General features: G+C 44.4%; 2 long non-coding RNA genes across 2 annotated transcripts in view; both read right to left on the bottom strand.

Annotated features, from left to right (window-relative positions):
* LOC308594654 overlaps positions 1–12434 on the bottom strand; it is a 515175-nt gene that overhangs the window by 138779 nt on the left and 363962 nt on the right. The gene's annotated exons all lie outside the window — the stretch shown is intronic.
* LOC308594684 overlaps positions 1–12434 on the bottom strand; it is a 186878-nt gene that overhangs the window by 128610 nt on the left and 45834 nt on the right. The window lies entirely within an intron of this gene.

Raw genomic sequence — 12434 nt, 5'->3', positions numbered from 1 at the left:
TCTGGCGAGACAGTCCGCAGGCAGATAGGGTCTCAGCCTACGTACCAGATGGAGCTGGTAAACAGCTGCCCTGGACACAGATTTGACCTGTGCCTCCATGGACAGCTGTGAGTCCAAAATGACTCCCAGGCTGCGCACCTGGTCCTTCAGGGGCACAGTTACCCCATTCAGGACCAGGGAATCCTCCACACCTGCCCGCCTCCTGTCCCCCAAAAACAGTACTTCTGTCTTGTCAGGATTCAACCTCAATCTGTTAGCCGCCATCCATCCTCCAACCGCCTCCAGACACTCACACAGGACCTTCACCGCCTTCACTGGTTCTGATTTAAAAGAGAGGTAGAGCTGGGTGTCATCCGCATACTGATGAACACCCAGCCCAATGCTAGTCAGCTCATTCATATTGCTATTGTGCAGGCATCCCCAACCTTCAGCCCTCCAGATGTTTTACACTACAGTTCCCATCATCCCTGACCACTGGTCCTGTTAGCTAGGGATCATGGGAGTTGTAGGCCAAAACATCTGGAGGGTGGCAGGTTGGAGGTGCCTGCTGTTGTGTATCACATGTTATCCCATGCCAACTGCCCGACTATTTAAAAAAGAGCTATAAACTTGCAACCAGTGTTAGAAACTCAGATATATAAGCTAGGCGCCAAATGGTTCCTTAAACCAGTGTTTCCCAGCCACTGTTCCGCGGCACACTAGTGTGCCGCGAGATGTTGCCTGGTGTGCCGCGAGATGTTGCCTGGAGGGAGGCGGGCGAGTCGGGCGGCGAGAGGCGGGGCGGCGGCGGTGAGGAGAGGCCGCCCAGCGCGGGGCTCTCGCCGTCTGCCTGCCTGCGAGCTCGGCGGGCAGCGCCTCCGTCCGCAGCGCCCGCCTCGCGGCTCTCATTCCCTGCCAAAGCTCACCCAGCCAAGCCGCGCTCTCCTTCCTGCCTCGCTTTGCTGCCTCCTCCCCCCCCACCCCCAAAGGTTGGAGGTTCCCCGGCAAGGGGGAGGGAAAAAAATTGAAACTTACACTTTCGTGCGTCCCTCCCGGCGTGACGCTGCGCGCTGACGTCACGGGGCTGTAATGCTGGTGTGCCTCGAGATTTTTTTCATCAAACAAGTGTGCCTTTGCCCAAAAAAGGTTGGGAAACACTGCCTTAAACCAGGGTTACAAAAACGGAATGCCTAGCTGCCTTTTTGGGGCCAGACTGCTCTAAAGTAGTATTTTTCAGTACAACTTTTTGGATCCTAAAATTCATTCTGACTCTGCAGATAAAACATAACGGATAGAATTCTACAGGATGTGTCGCTGGTGTGTGAAAATAGTCAAGATTCAAGGATTCCCTGGGATGTACCTCCAGATGGTGGAGATGTCAGGCACTATCCTAGCGCCCGGTCATCTTCACTAGTCACTCTTAGGCAATGTTTCAGTGCGTTCTTAAGGAGCGTATCTGCAAAAGCTGTTTTGGGGAGCATCTTCAATGACCAAAACACAGACCAGTTTTGCTACAGAAATTCAGATTTTGTTCAAAACTGGCTGTCGCTTTTAATAAGTTTAGATGTTAACTGTCAGTGGACAAGGTTGTCTTAATAAAAAAAATCTGGGCTTCCTTTTCTGAAATGCCTGTGGAAATACGTTCTATGCATAAAACAATTTCCTCTCTTAAGTCATAAGTGTTATGCGTTCCAAGTATCTGATGATGAAAGGGGGGCTGATCCCTGGACTTAGGGTTTTGATGGTTTTGATTCTCTTTTGCAATGGACTGAACTTGGAGAAGAAGCAAAGAAGGTCTCACCTTCGTTCCTTCTGTATACACAATTAATTATGAGTAAATGCTTGCCCCCAGCAATGTGAGTGTTTTAAAATATTAATGTATTATATATGAAATAATATATAAAATATTTTGACTTTGCTTAGGCAGAGCAAGCATAGGCAACTGAATTTTTGAAATGTGGGTGTATGAAATTGGGTGCTTTTGTTGTTGTTTTTAAACCTTTTCAGTGTTAAAATCTAGAAGAGCCACATTGTATGATAAACTTTTCATGTTACCAGGCTAGCCCATAGGCTATATCTTGACTTTGTTCCAACTTTCCCATCGGTTTTCAACATTTCTGTGTGGAGAATGTTGCAGAGCCTTGACTGAGTCTTTGGTTCACAAAGAGTAATGAGACAACCTGAGAGGGCGCCGTTGAGCACATTTGGCCCTTCAGAGAGAGAACTCACTAATAAGGGGCAAACCTGTCTACTATTAAAGAGTCTCTAGTATAAACGTTCAAGCTTGGAAGCCTGGTTTTTTGAAACTGTTCTTTAGATTAGATTGGGCTAAATTTAAGGAGACTTGAAGGGTTAGGAAAAGTTTGTAAACCAACATTTCCTCCTTTGAACATCTCAGTCATATATTTAATAGCTTGCGTCCTCAGCTGTTTTTCACTCATGCATCTAATTTTTGTTTGTTTCTAGTGGGAATGTGACTTTTAGCATCCATGGTTTGGAAAGCTACGAATTATAATTGTCTATGCTATAAATAGGTACCAATTTTGATTGCATATACAGTGCAACTGTGTGCAATTCGGTCCACAGCTTTCAGGTCTTTTTTCGTTGGGAGAGCACTTTCTATGATGTGTGTTTATATGTTCTCAGTTCAAAGTAAAAAAATTTGACTTCACAATAATGCATATGCAACAAGTGCCCCGCTAGAGATGCAAATGGCGAAACACCTGATTAATGCTAGTAATAAATATTTAAAGCTGTCAACCAGGTTTTAAAAAGTTGAATATTGATCTTCCTTTTAACCAGTTGAGACTGCAACCCTACGTTGCCTGGGATCCTCCTTCCAAATTAGGATCGCACTGAATATTATCCCAACCTCATTGCCAGTTTGCTTGAGATACTGAAGGAGGAAACATGTGAAAACATAACCTTTAATACATGGAAGATACCACTCTTGGATAGAAGGCTACCTATGATACTTGTAAAATTCATTCTCTTATCAGCAGTACAGTTGAACTGAAATAGTTTCAATAAGTGTTCACTCTTAAGATCCAGCAATTAAAGTTTTAGCTGATTAATCTAATTAAACCAATTCATTTGTACCCTAGACTACCTCTTATGGTTCTCTGTTGTCTGTTTTTGTGTTAATGCTTTTATGTAAAGCATGCATGCCTTTGCTTTACATTTGAATTCTGTTTCTGTTCTTGTGTTCCTCTTCCCTAACCTCCTTGCTCGAAGCAGCAAAAATACACATTTTAACCATCCTGCAATTACTAGGCTTTATGCAGTAAAGAGTTCCCTGTGTACCTGCCTATTTCATAAACGCTTTCGTCAATTCACATTTTAAACTGAGTGATATAAACAGCTTCTCATTTTATATTGGTAAATGGGTTTTACCCTCTTGCATGTCAACCTTTCCGGCTCTCCAGAGATGCTTGTTTTCAACATCAAAATTCATCAAAAGCAGTTTAAAATGCTACAACTTGAAACTAGGTTTTTGGCATGCAGACCTCAGAATGATCTAGTTCACATAAAGTTGTTTTTCCTTTTCATGGGCCCTTCAGATATGTTAAGATCTCATGGCAGAAGGTTAAAAGCTGGCGGATGCGCATATGTTTGTAGGTTATATCGTAGGGTACTTTTTAAAAACCCTGAATAAATTAGGTTGCATCCACCAAAGTGAGTTGTCTATATAATTGATGCTTTTAGATACTTGTCATTTGATCACAATTTGGAGGACTAACAGGCTGGGGCCACTAATGGAAATCCAGAGAACCAGCATACCTTGCATGAGTGCATGCAGACCAAAAATACTTCTGTATACGTCTGTTGCCCTGGGCAGCAGGAGCTACAGTTTCCATGATGTACATTCAAGGCTGTGGACATGAACAGAAGCATGTGGGTCTCCTATGCATGCTGTAGTCTCATGCATGGCATGAGTTGAGTCTTGTCCATCAACCCATGCTCCTCCGATGATCCCATTCCTACCATGGAGGGTGTAGTCTTCAATAGCACTTGAGTCTCATTATATGAGATATGATATGATAGCCATGATATGATATGATAGCCATGTTCAAATATATAAAAGGATGTCACATAGAGGAGGGAGAAAGGTTGTTTTCTGCTGCTCCAGAGAAGCGGACACGGAGCAATGGATCCAAACTACAAGAAAGAAGATTCCACCCAAACATTAGGAAGAACTTCCTGACAGTAAGAGCTGTTTGACAGTGGAATTTGCTGCCAAGGAGTGTGGTGGAGTCTCCTACTTTGGAGGTCTTTAAGCAGAGGCTTGACAACCATATGTCAGGAGTGCTCTGATGGTGTTTCCTGCTTGGCAGGGGGTTGGACTCGATGGCCCTTGTGGTCTCTTCCAACTGTATGATTCTATGAAAATGTAAGGCCACTGCAGTACCATCCTGCTTTCTATAACATTCCTGCCACAACTGAACCACAAAACGTAGGCAGAGTGGCTGGGGCAACCCAGTTAGATGAGTGAATTATTATTATTATTATTATTATTATTATTATTATTATTATGCAATTTGGCAGCAACCCCACTGGTGAGATCTCTGGTATCTTTTAGTAGTTTTCAGTGGTTGCTTAGGCAAATGACAAATTGATTCATGGATTACCGTAATCAAGCAATTAACCAGGATTTTATTTTAATAATTATTGCCGTTAAATAGAAAGCTGGCCATCCGCATTAATGTGATGGGTTCACTAAGACTCTTGAGCTACAGTATGATTGTTCCTGCTACTACTACCACTACTAGAAAGTTAATATGAAAGGCCTTTTGTGTGTTGAGGGAGCAATCTTGGACCATATTGTTATCCTCCTATCAGCCCATTCTGTTTGCAGAGCCCAAGTATAGAATGTCCATTTGGATGGTGGTCTGGGAAGGAACAATGGTCTTGGGGAGGTAGGAAAATTTGGTGACTCGGGTGCCGTGCATCTTTTCTGGGTAAGATGAACATATGTTTGGGGTCACTACTTCCTCATATATAATGTCACCAAAAAATATACACACTTTCCCATTAATCCGCCTTGCTTATTTTAACAGGAACTTTAGTGTGGATTTAGACTTCTGATATACCTGTCTGGAGGGCACTTTAATACATATTTTTAACAGTAAAGCATGCTATTTTGCTACCATATAAAGGGTTGCTGCTTAAGTAATGCGATTTGAGGCTTTGACTGCAAGTCTGCTTTAATGGCATAATTGTTCATTTTTGCCATTTATTGGGGTGCAAAAGACTAACCATCAATTACGCTGATGGAGAAGAGCTGTTGAAAGGCCTGAGGAGGGCATTCAATTATCACTTCATTTTAATAACCACAGTAATGTTGAAAGTTTCTTATTATGGGTAGGTTATTAGACTCATCAATGTTTGCTTCCACTTGAACAGACGTTTATCCAGCTGCACACTTGATCATGTAGAATCCAAAGAGATCTTTATGTACCTTGAAAGAACGACGACAACAACAAAATCCATTTATCTTGTTCTCTTATCTCTTGGCAGTTTTCAATTTGCTTTCTAAGAATGTTTCCGTTACTTGTTTGCTTCCCACCACCTTAATTTTCAGTCAAGAGCAATTCATATGTTGCTATTCAGCTGAATAGTGAGTATTGATCAGCTGCTTTCAACAACGCATTGGTGACATTTTGTATTAGATACAAATGCATGTTTCCATTTCTCCTGCAACACTTAAGATTCTGATATTTGAAGAGCACCAGATTTATACTAAAGGCTAAATATGTTTCTGTGCGCTCTGCAGGGTGGAGAAAATCTTAGCTTTTATGTTAAATCATAGACATACCCTTTGAGAGAAATATCATGCCTTAGATGAGTAGAATGCCTATGAGAACAGCGCTTGCACAGATTTTAATAGGTTTGTCTTCCAAATATGGCCCTGTGTTGTATCCAACATAGGGACCTCAGTGTCTGTTCTGCCCAGACGCTGAGGTCCAGCGCTGAGGGCCTTCTGGCGGTTCCCTCGCTGCGAGAAGCCAAGTTACAGGGAACCAGTCAGAGGGCCTTCTCGGTAGTGGCACCCGCCCTGTGGAACGCCCTCCCGTCAGATGTCAAAGAGAAAAATAACTACAGTGGTGCCCCGCAAGACGAATGCCTCGCAAGACGGAAAACCCGCTAGATGAAAGGGTTTTCCGTTTTTGAGCTGCTTCGCAAGACTATTTTCCCTATGGGCTTGCTTTGCAAGACGAAAACGTCTTGCGAGTGTTCCGATTTTTTTCCGCTCCCCCCCTTTTTCTAAGCCGCTAAGCCGCTAATAGCCTTTTAGCTGCTAATCCGCTAAGCCTTTAATAGCCGCTAAACCGCTAATAGCCGCTAAACCGCTAATAGCGCTAAGCCGCTAATAGGGTTGCTTCGCAAGACGAAAAAACCGCTAGACGAAGAGACTCGCGGAACGGATTAATTTCGTCTTGCGAGGCACCACTGTACCAAACTTTTAGAAGACATTTGAAGGCAGCCCTGTTTAGGGAAGCTTTTAATGTTTAATAGGTTATTGTATTTTAGTGTTTTGTTGGAAGCCTTCCAGAGTGGCTGGGGGGACCCAGACAGATGGGCGGGGTATAAACTATTATTATTATTATTATTATTATTTCTTATCCAATGAAGTTTTTCTGTTCACACAGTGACTTCTTCTTGTACAACAGATTTTTTCCTCCTCTGCCATCTTCTCCAGAAGGTTGAGGCAGGGCCAGCCATACCATGAGGTAGAATCTGGCAGCTGCCTAAGGCGTCAAATCCTGAGGGGCAGAAAGGGGCTGGAAAGGCATTCCATGTAGTCTCTAGCTTGCTGCCCTAGCATGGCCAGCACATTAATGAGGCAGCGTGAGGCGATCCACCTCAGGCGTCAGGCTCCACTGAGGGGCAAGAGATCCTGATATGGACTTCGCTTTGGGTTAGCCAAAGATGCAGCCAAAAACTGAAGATCAGGAAAGCACTGGCAGCTCCTTGTGGAATGTGCCATTTCCACCTAAAATATTGACAAATAAGGGGGCACCTCTGTAGAGTGGCTGTGTTGTCACTGGTCTCTGGCCCTCCCAGGGCGTGGGCCTGGATCAGGAAAGAGGGACATTGGTGGCAAATCTTGCCTCAGATTCTAAATGGGGTTAGGCTGGCCTTGTTCTGGGCAGGGCGAACGCACAACAGATTTGAGGGGTGCACAGGGGATGGAGAAGAAAGGAAACTTCTACTGCACAAGCAGAACTCACTCTGTGAACGGAACGGCGTTGCTGGATACAAAACCTAACCTTTCCAGTGAGTTCTTATCTCTTTTCTGTTCCCATTCGGCATTACAGTGGTACCTCGGGTTACAGACACTTCAGGTTACAGACTCCGCTAACCCAGAAATAGTATCTCAGGTTAAGAACTTTGCTTCAGGATAAAAACAGAAATCGTGCGGTGGCGTCGAAGAGGCAGCGGGAGGCCTCATTAGCTAAAGTGGTGCTTCAGGTTAAGAAGAGTTTCAGGTTAAGAACGGACCTCCAGAACGAATTAAGTTCTTAACCTGAGGTACCACTGTATCACAAAGTCATTTCCCAAGTGTTCCCCTTAACTCTTTTAACTTAGAATATGTCAGCCAGAAGAGTTTATCCTAACCTAGTTGATACACTCACCACACCTTAAACATTATGTGGTAACTGGACTTCTCTGCTAAAACATAGTCATGGGCATAGCAAGGGGGCAGCTGACCCCCCATCAAGTAAATAGATAAAAATACTTAACTAACTGTCGAATCACCTTGCAGATAACTCGGTTCTGCCAACATGAATCTTGGTTAGGCCCATGAACATAGTCCACACTTAATTAGACGATTCCACAAGTTTTGATATGCCTGACCTAAAATATTTAGGTCCCAAGTTTTATAAGTCATAAATAACACCTGGAAGGCTGATCGCCGAAGAATTGATGCTTTTGAATTATGGTGCTGGAGGAGACTCTTGAGAGTCCCATGGACTGCAAGAGGATCAAACCTCTCCATTCTGAAGGAAATCAGCCCTGAGTGCTCACTGGAAGGACAGATCCTGAAGCTGAGGCTCCAATACTTTGGCCACCTCATGAGAAGAGAAGACTCCCTGGAAAAGAACCTGATGTTGGGAAAGATGGAGGGCACAAGGAGAAGGGGACGAGAGAGGACGAGATGGTTGGATAGTGTTCTCGAAGCTACCAACATGAGTTTGACCAAACTGCGGGAGGCAGTGGAAGACAGAAGTGCTTGGCGTGCTCTGGTCCATGGGGTCAAAAGAGTCGGACACGACTAAACAACAACACCTGGAAACTGGTGGGGGTTATGTTCTGGGCTCCTGTGTCCATAAGCAAAAAATCATGAAAGTGGGAAGCAGCATCTAAAAACTTCTAAATTTTTCCTGATCTCCAATCTTCTCCTGATCTCTCTCCACACAACTCTTCAACTGTAGCTGAAACTTTGGGACAGGATGGAAGCGATTTCACCACTCCATTCTGTATGAGCTGCAACTTCCATGCCACCCCACTTAAGTGCATTGAAGTCCTCTAACCGGGAGGTTAGTAGGCCATGGACTATTATGGTCTGCCAGGAATGGTCACAGCTATCAAGCCAGCTGCAAAAGCATTCTGAACCACAGGCACCAAACAAGGCCAGTTAAGCCTGCTCTCTTTGGTCACTTTCCATCTCTTGAGTAATCCTTCCATGCTACTTTTTTAAGAGGAAAAGTTACAGGGACCCAATTAAGCAGCTTCAGTAATTTTGTATAAGGGAAAGGGCTACGCTGACTTTTCCCTGACAACCAACCTGCAAAATCTACTTGTAAAGAAATTAATAATTTGGGGAGAAAACCACACAGCATGTAACACACAGAGCTTTTTTGTTTGTTTGTTCCTCAGCTGTAAAATCTATTGCTATACAGAGGAATACGCAGTAAAGAAAAGAAAAATGTGGAATCGCAAACATTCTTAGGTAGGAATGTTCTTCAGTGGCACAGATGGTCATGTACCTGTGGGCAAAAGACAAGAGTAAAATTTGCATGGTTAAGCAGAGATGTACTCAAGTTCATTAGGGATTGGAAGGAGGATAAAGGAGTATAAAGGCACATACGTCTCCAGCATATTTTAAAGCAAATTCTGCTTGGACGACATAAACTAGAACATGCCCTATCCTAGAGGTACAAACAGAAAACCAAATAGAGGAAGACAGGATATGCAGATAAGATCATGCAACAATATCAAAAAGCATTAGCTTGAATATGTGCTGGAAGCATCAAGGGTACGAACTTGGCTGTTTCTCTCACTCACAAATATCCAGTGTTCTGGTCTTCCAAGCTGTGTGTCCGAAAGATAACCCAGGGATTTGTGTGTGCATATATATTTGTGTGCATTATTTTTTTTTTGGGGGGGGGGGTTGAAAATGATGCAGGGTGCTGTTGAAACTGAGTGTGCATGCAGAGAATTTTGGTGGGGCAATGAAGCAGGGACACGGGTGGCGCTGTGGGTTAAACCACAGAGCCTAGGACTTGCCAATCGGAAGGTCGGCGGTTCGAATCCCCGTGACGGGGTGAGCTCCCGTTGCTCTGTCCCTGCTCCTGCCAACCTAGCAGTTCAAAAGCACATCAAAGTGCAAGTAGATAAATAGGTACCACTCCGGCGGGAAGGTAAACAGCGTTTCCGTGCGCTGCTCTGGTTTGCCAGAAGCGGCTTAGTCATGCTGGCCACATGACCCGGAAGCTGTACGCCGGCTCCCTCGGCCAGTAAAGCGAGATGAGCACCGCAATCCCAGAGTCGGCCACGACTGGACCTAATGGTCAGGGGTCCCTTTACCTTTACCTTTAATGAAGCAGTGAAAGGGGTGTGAAAATTGCAGGGAGATGAATGGCTTATCAGGGAAATTTAGAAGGGAGTGTGTCTAAGGTTGCAGTCCTTTTACTTAGAAGTCTAAATAAAATCGGATAGGATGGGACTGCATTTTTAGAAATCGTGGTTATGAGTTCTGCTTTGGTGTTTCCATTATATGTATATATTAAAATAAGCTGGGTGCTTTTGAATAAGCTGGGTGCTTTCGGAGGTTTTTAAGTAGAGGTTGGATAGCCATCTGTCATGGACGCTTTAGTTGAGATTCCTGCCTTGTAGGGGGTAAATTTGAAATGCCCTTCTTGGTATCCTCTCATTCCTCACCCTCTTTTTCTTTAATTCTTCGAATTTATTAGGGCTCATATTTTAGCAATCACCTTTGCTTGGCTGATGTTTCTCAGCTGTAGTTTCCACCTGCGGCTGGTACAGGAGCTGGGTGCTGCTGTTCATGTTGGCTGTCATTTTAAAATACTGTGCTTTTAGAAGCAAAATGAAAAAATAAAAATAAAAAGTTGGAATTGACTTTTTGTCAGGGAACTTTCAAAAATTACAAGACACAGCAAAGAAATTCACTTTATTTTGCCTCTACATGGAAATGGCAATGTATACAGGACAGCACAGGGGCTTAAAGGAGAAGTGGAACAGATTATCATTAATTTTATTTATAAGATTACAGCACAATTGTATGTGTGTCTGTGTGTGTGTGTGTGTGTGTGTGTGTGTGTGTGTGTGTATATTCAGAAGCCAAACCCCCCATTGAGTTTAATCGGAGTTATCTCAGCATAAATGTGGATAGGACTGCACTCCTTGTTAGTGTGAGAGAAGCCCCTTGATATATCTATTTACCATTTGATCAAACCACCTCTTTCTCCAGCTGCATCTTAGGGTGAATAACCAGGCCACCTTTATTCTTTGAGGTTTTCCTAGAACAATTATTGCCTTTTACAGTTACATACAACATTTCTAATTATATGCTACTGTTTACTTGTGTTGTTGTTATAGTAGTCGTCCTTTGTTTAGACCTTTCACCTTTAAAAAAGTGCATCGAAGCAACGATGGAGAGCCACAAGGCTGTAAGCAGGATTTGTGACCTTAGTGCGCGCTTGCAAGAAAACAGACGCATTGTGTGCTAAGTAAAAAGGTAGACCCCCGCTTTTCTATGGAGAGAGCTCTGAAGCAACCTAAGAAGACTGCTCCATCTTTGGGTAATTGTGATTTGGCATGGGGAGAGAGAACAAGGGCCATGCTATGAATGCAACAAGAAGCTCGTTTTGAATGTTCCCTTCCCCTGGAGCCTTCAGCTGCCTGTCTTCACCGCAATGAACTGCCTGCCAGGTGCTATCAATAAAGAGGAGAAAGCCGGCTTGCACATGTTTCTTACGATAACAGGTTGCAGGGAGGCTCTAAGTGAGAGAGCTTGACCTCTGTTGCTCTGTTATAATAATAATAATAATAATAATAATAATAATAATAATAATAATAATAATAATATTTTAAGGGTGGGGGAGTGTCGCGCTAGGAAAAGCCTTTAGCTTTCTCTGCCTTTGGAGGCTAAGTTCTTCTTTTGATGTGCGTGTTTATCTTTGGAAAGGAACTCTGCCCCGAAGAGAATACCTGCCACTGAGGCTGCGATCCTATTAGACACGATAAAAATCCACTGAACGCACTGGAACCTGCTTCTGAACGTCCCTGCATAGGATTGTGCGCTGTTAGCTTTGAAAGGGAAGCAGCGTCAAGTCCTCCTTTCCCAAACCTGTGGCTATTTTAAAATACATGTTTTCTTCAGCAGCTGCACAGAGGTCCCTCGGGCGAGGGGTGGAGCTCCCCACCCCTTTGCTGGACGTCCACGTCTGAGTCCCCTTTAAATCCCTCGGTGGCGAGATGAAGGGGATCAGAGACGAGAAACGCGACGAGAACATGCCCCAGAATGTTCTCAGAATGCGTTGCTCTTCGGGGGGGAAAAGGGTTTTCTGGCTCCTGGCTTCAGACATCTATCCCACGAAGCCACCTGCCAAGCGTCACCCTCGGTTCTGGCCTTTCCTAGAATCGGAAGGGACCCCAAGGGTCATCTAGTCCAACCCCCCGAAATGCAGGAATCTGTTTGCCCAACATGGGGCTCGAACTGGGTGAAGACTCCAGAGCAGCGCCATTGAGGCTCCCGGCAGATGCGCGCGCTTGTGCGTGTGTGCCAAACTGGGTATTTGATCCAGGTGAAATAAAGCCCAGTGTTTTATGGATGGTTCCCCCCCTTTTTTTTGTTCCATTGCCTGAAATTATGCCACTAAAATAATGAATGAACGAAGCCTTGTTTCGCTCCTGAGAATGGCACCCTGTGCATGCTCAGGAAACCGCGTGGAGCCAGGTGGCCTAAGCTGCCCTGATGGCGCAAAATCAACTCAGCACATGCTCAGAGGATCTCTCTCTCTCTCTGAGCTCAGTCATTTGGTGGTGGTCGGGGGAAGAAGCAGTGGGACCAGGCACTTTCGCGCGGGAGAGCCAGATGCACTCTGCACATGCACGGAAGTTCCCAGCTGCAGCGCCAAGCTGCAACCTGATGTTTGAAAAATAAAAACAAAACACACCGGGCGCTCGGGCTGAAAACCAGCCAGCGG

Source organism: Podarcis bocagei, assembly GCF_964188305.1.
Source record: "Podarcis bocagei genome assembly, chromosome: 9".
Classification (NCBI taxonomy): domain Eukaryota; kingdom Metazoa; phylum Chordata; class Lepidosauria; order Squamata; family Lacertidae; genus Podarcis; species Podarcis bocagei.
The sequence above is the reverse complement of the archived record's forward strand: the minus strand, read 5'-3'. Positions and strand labels throughout refer to the sequence as shown.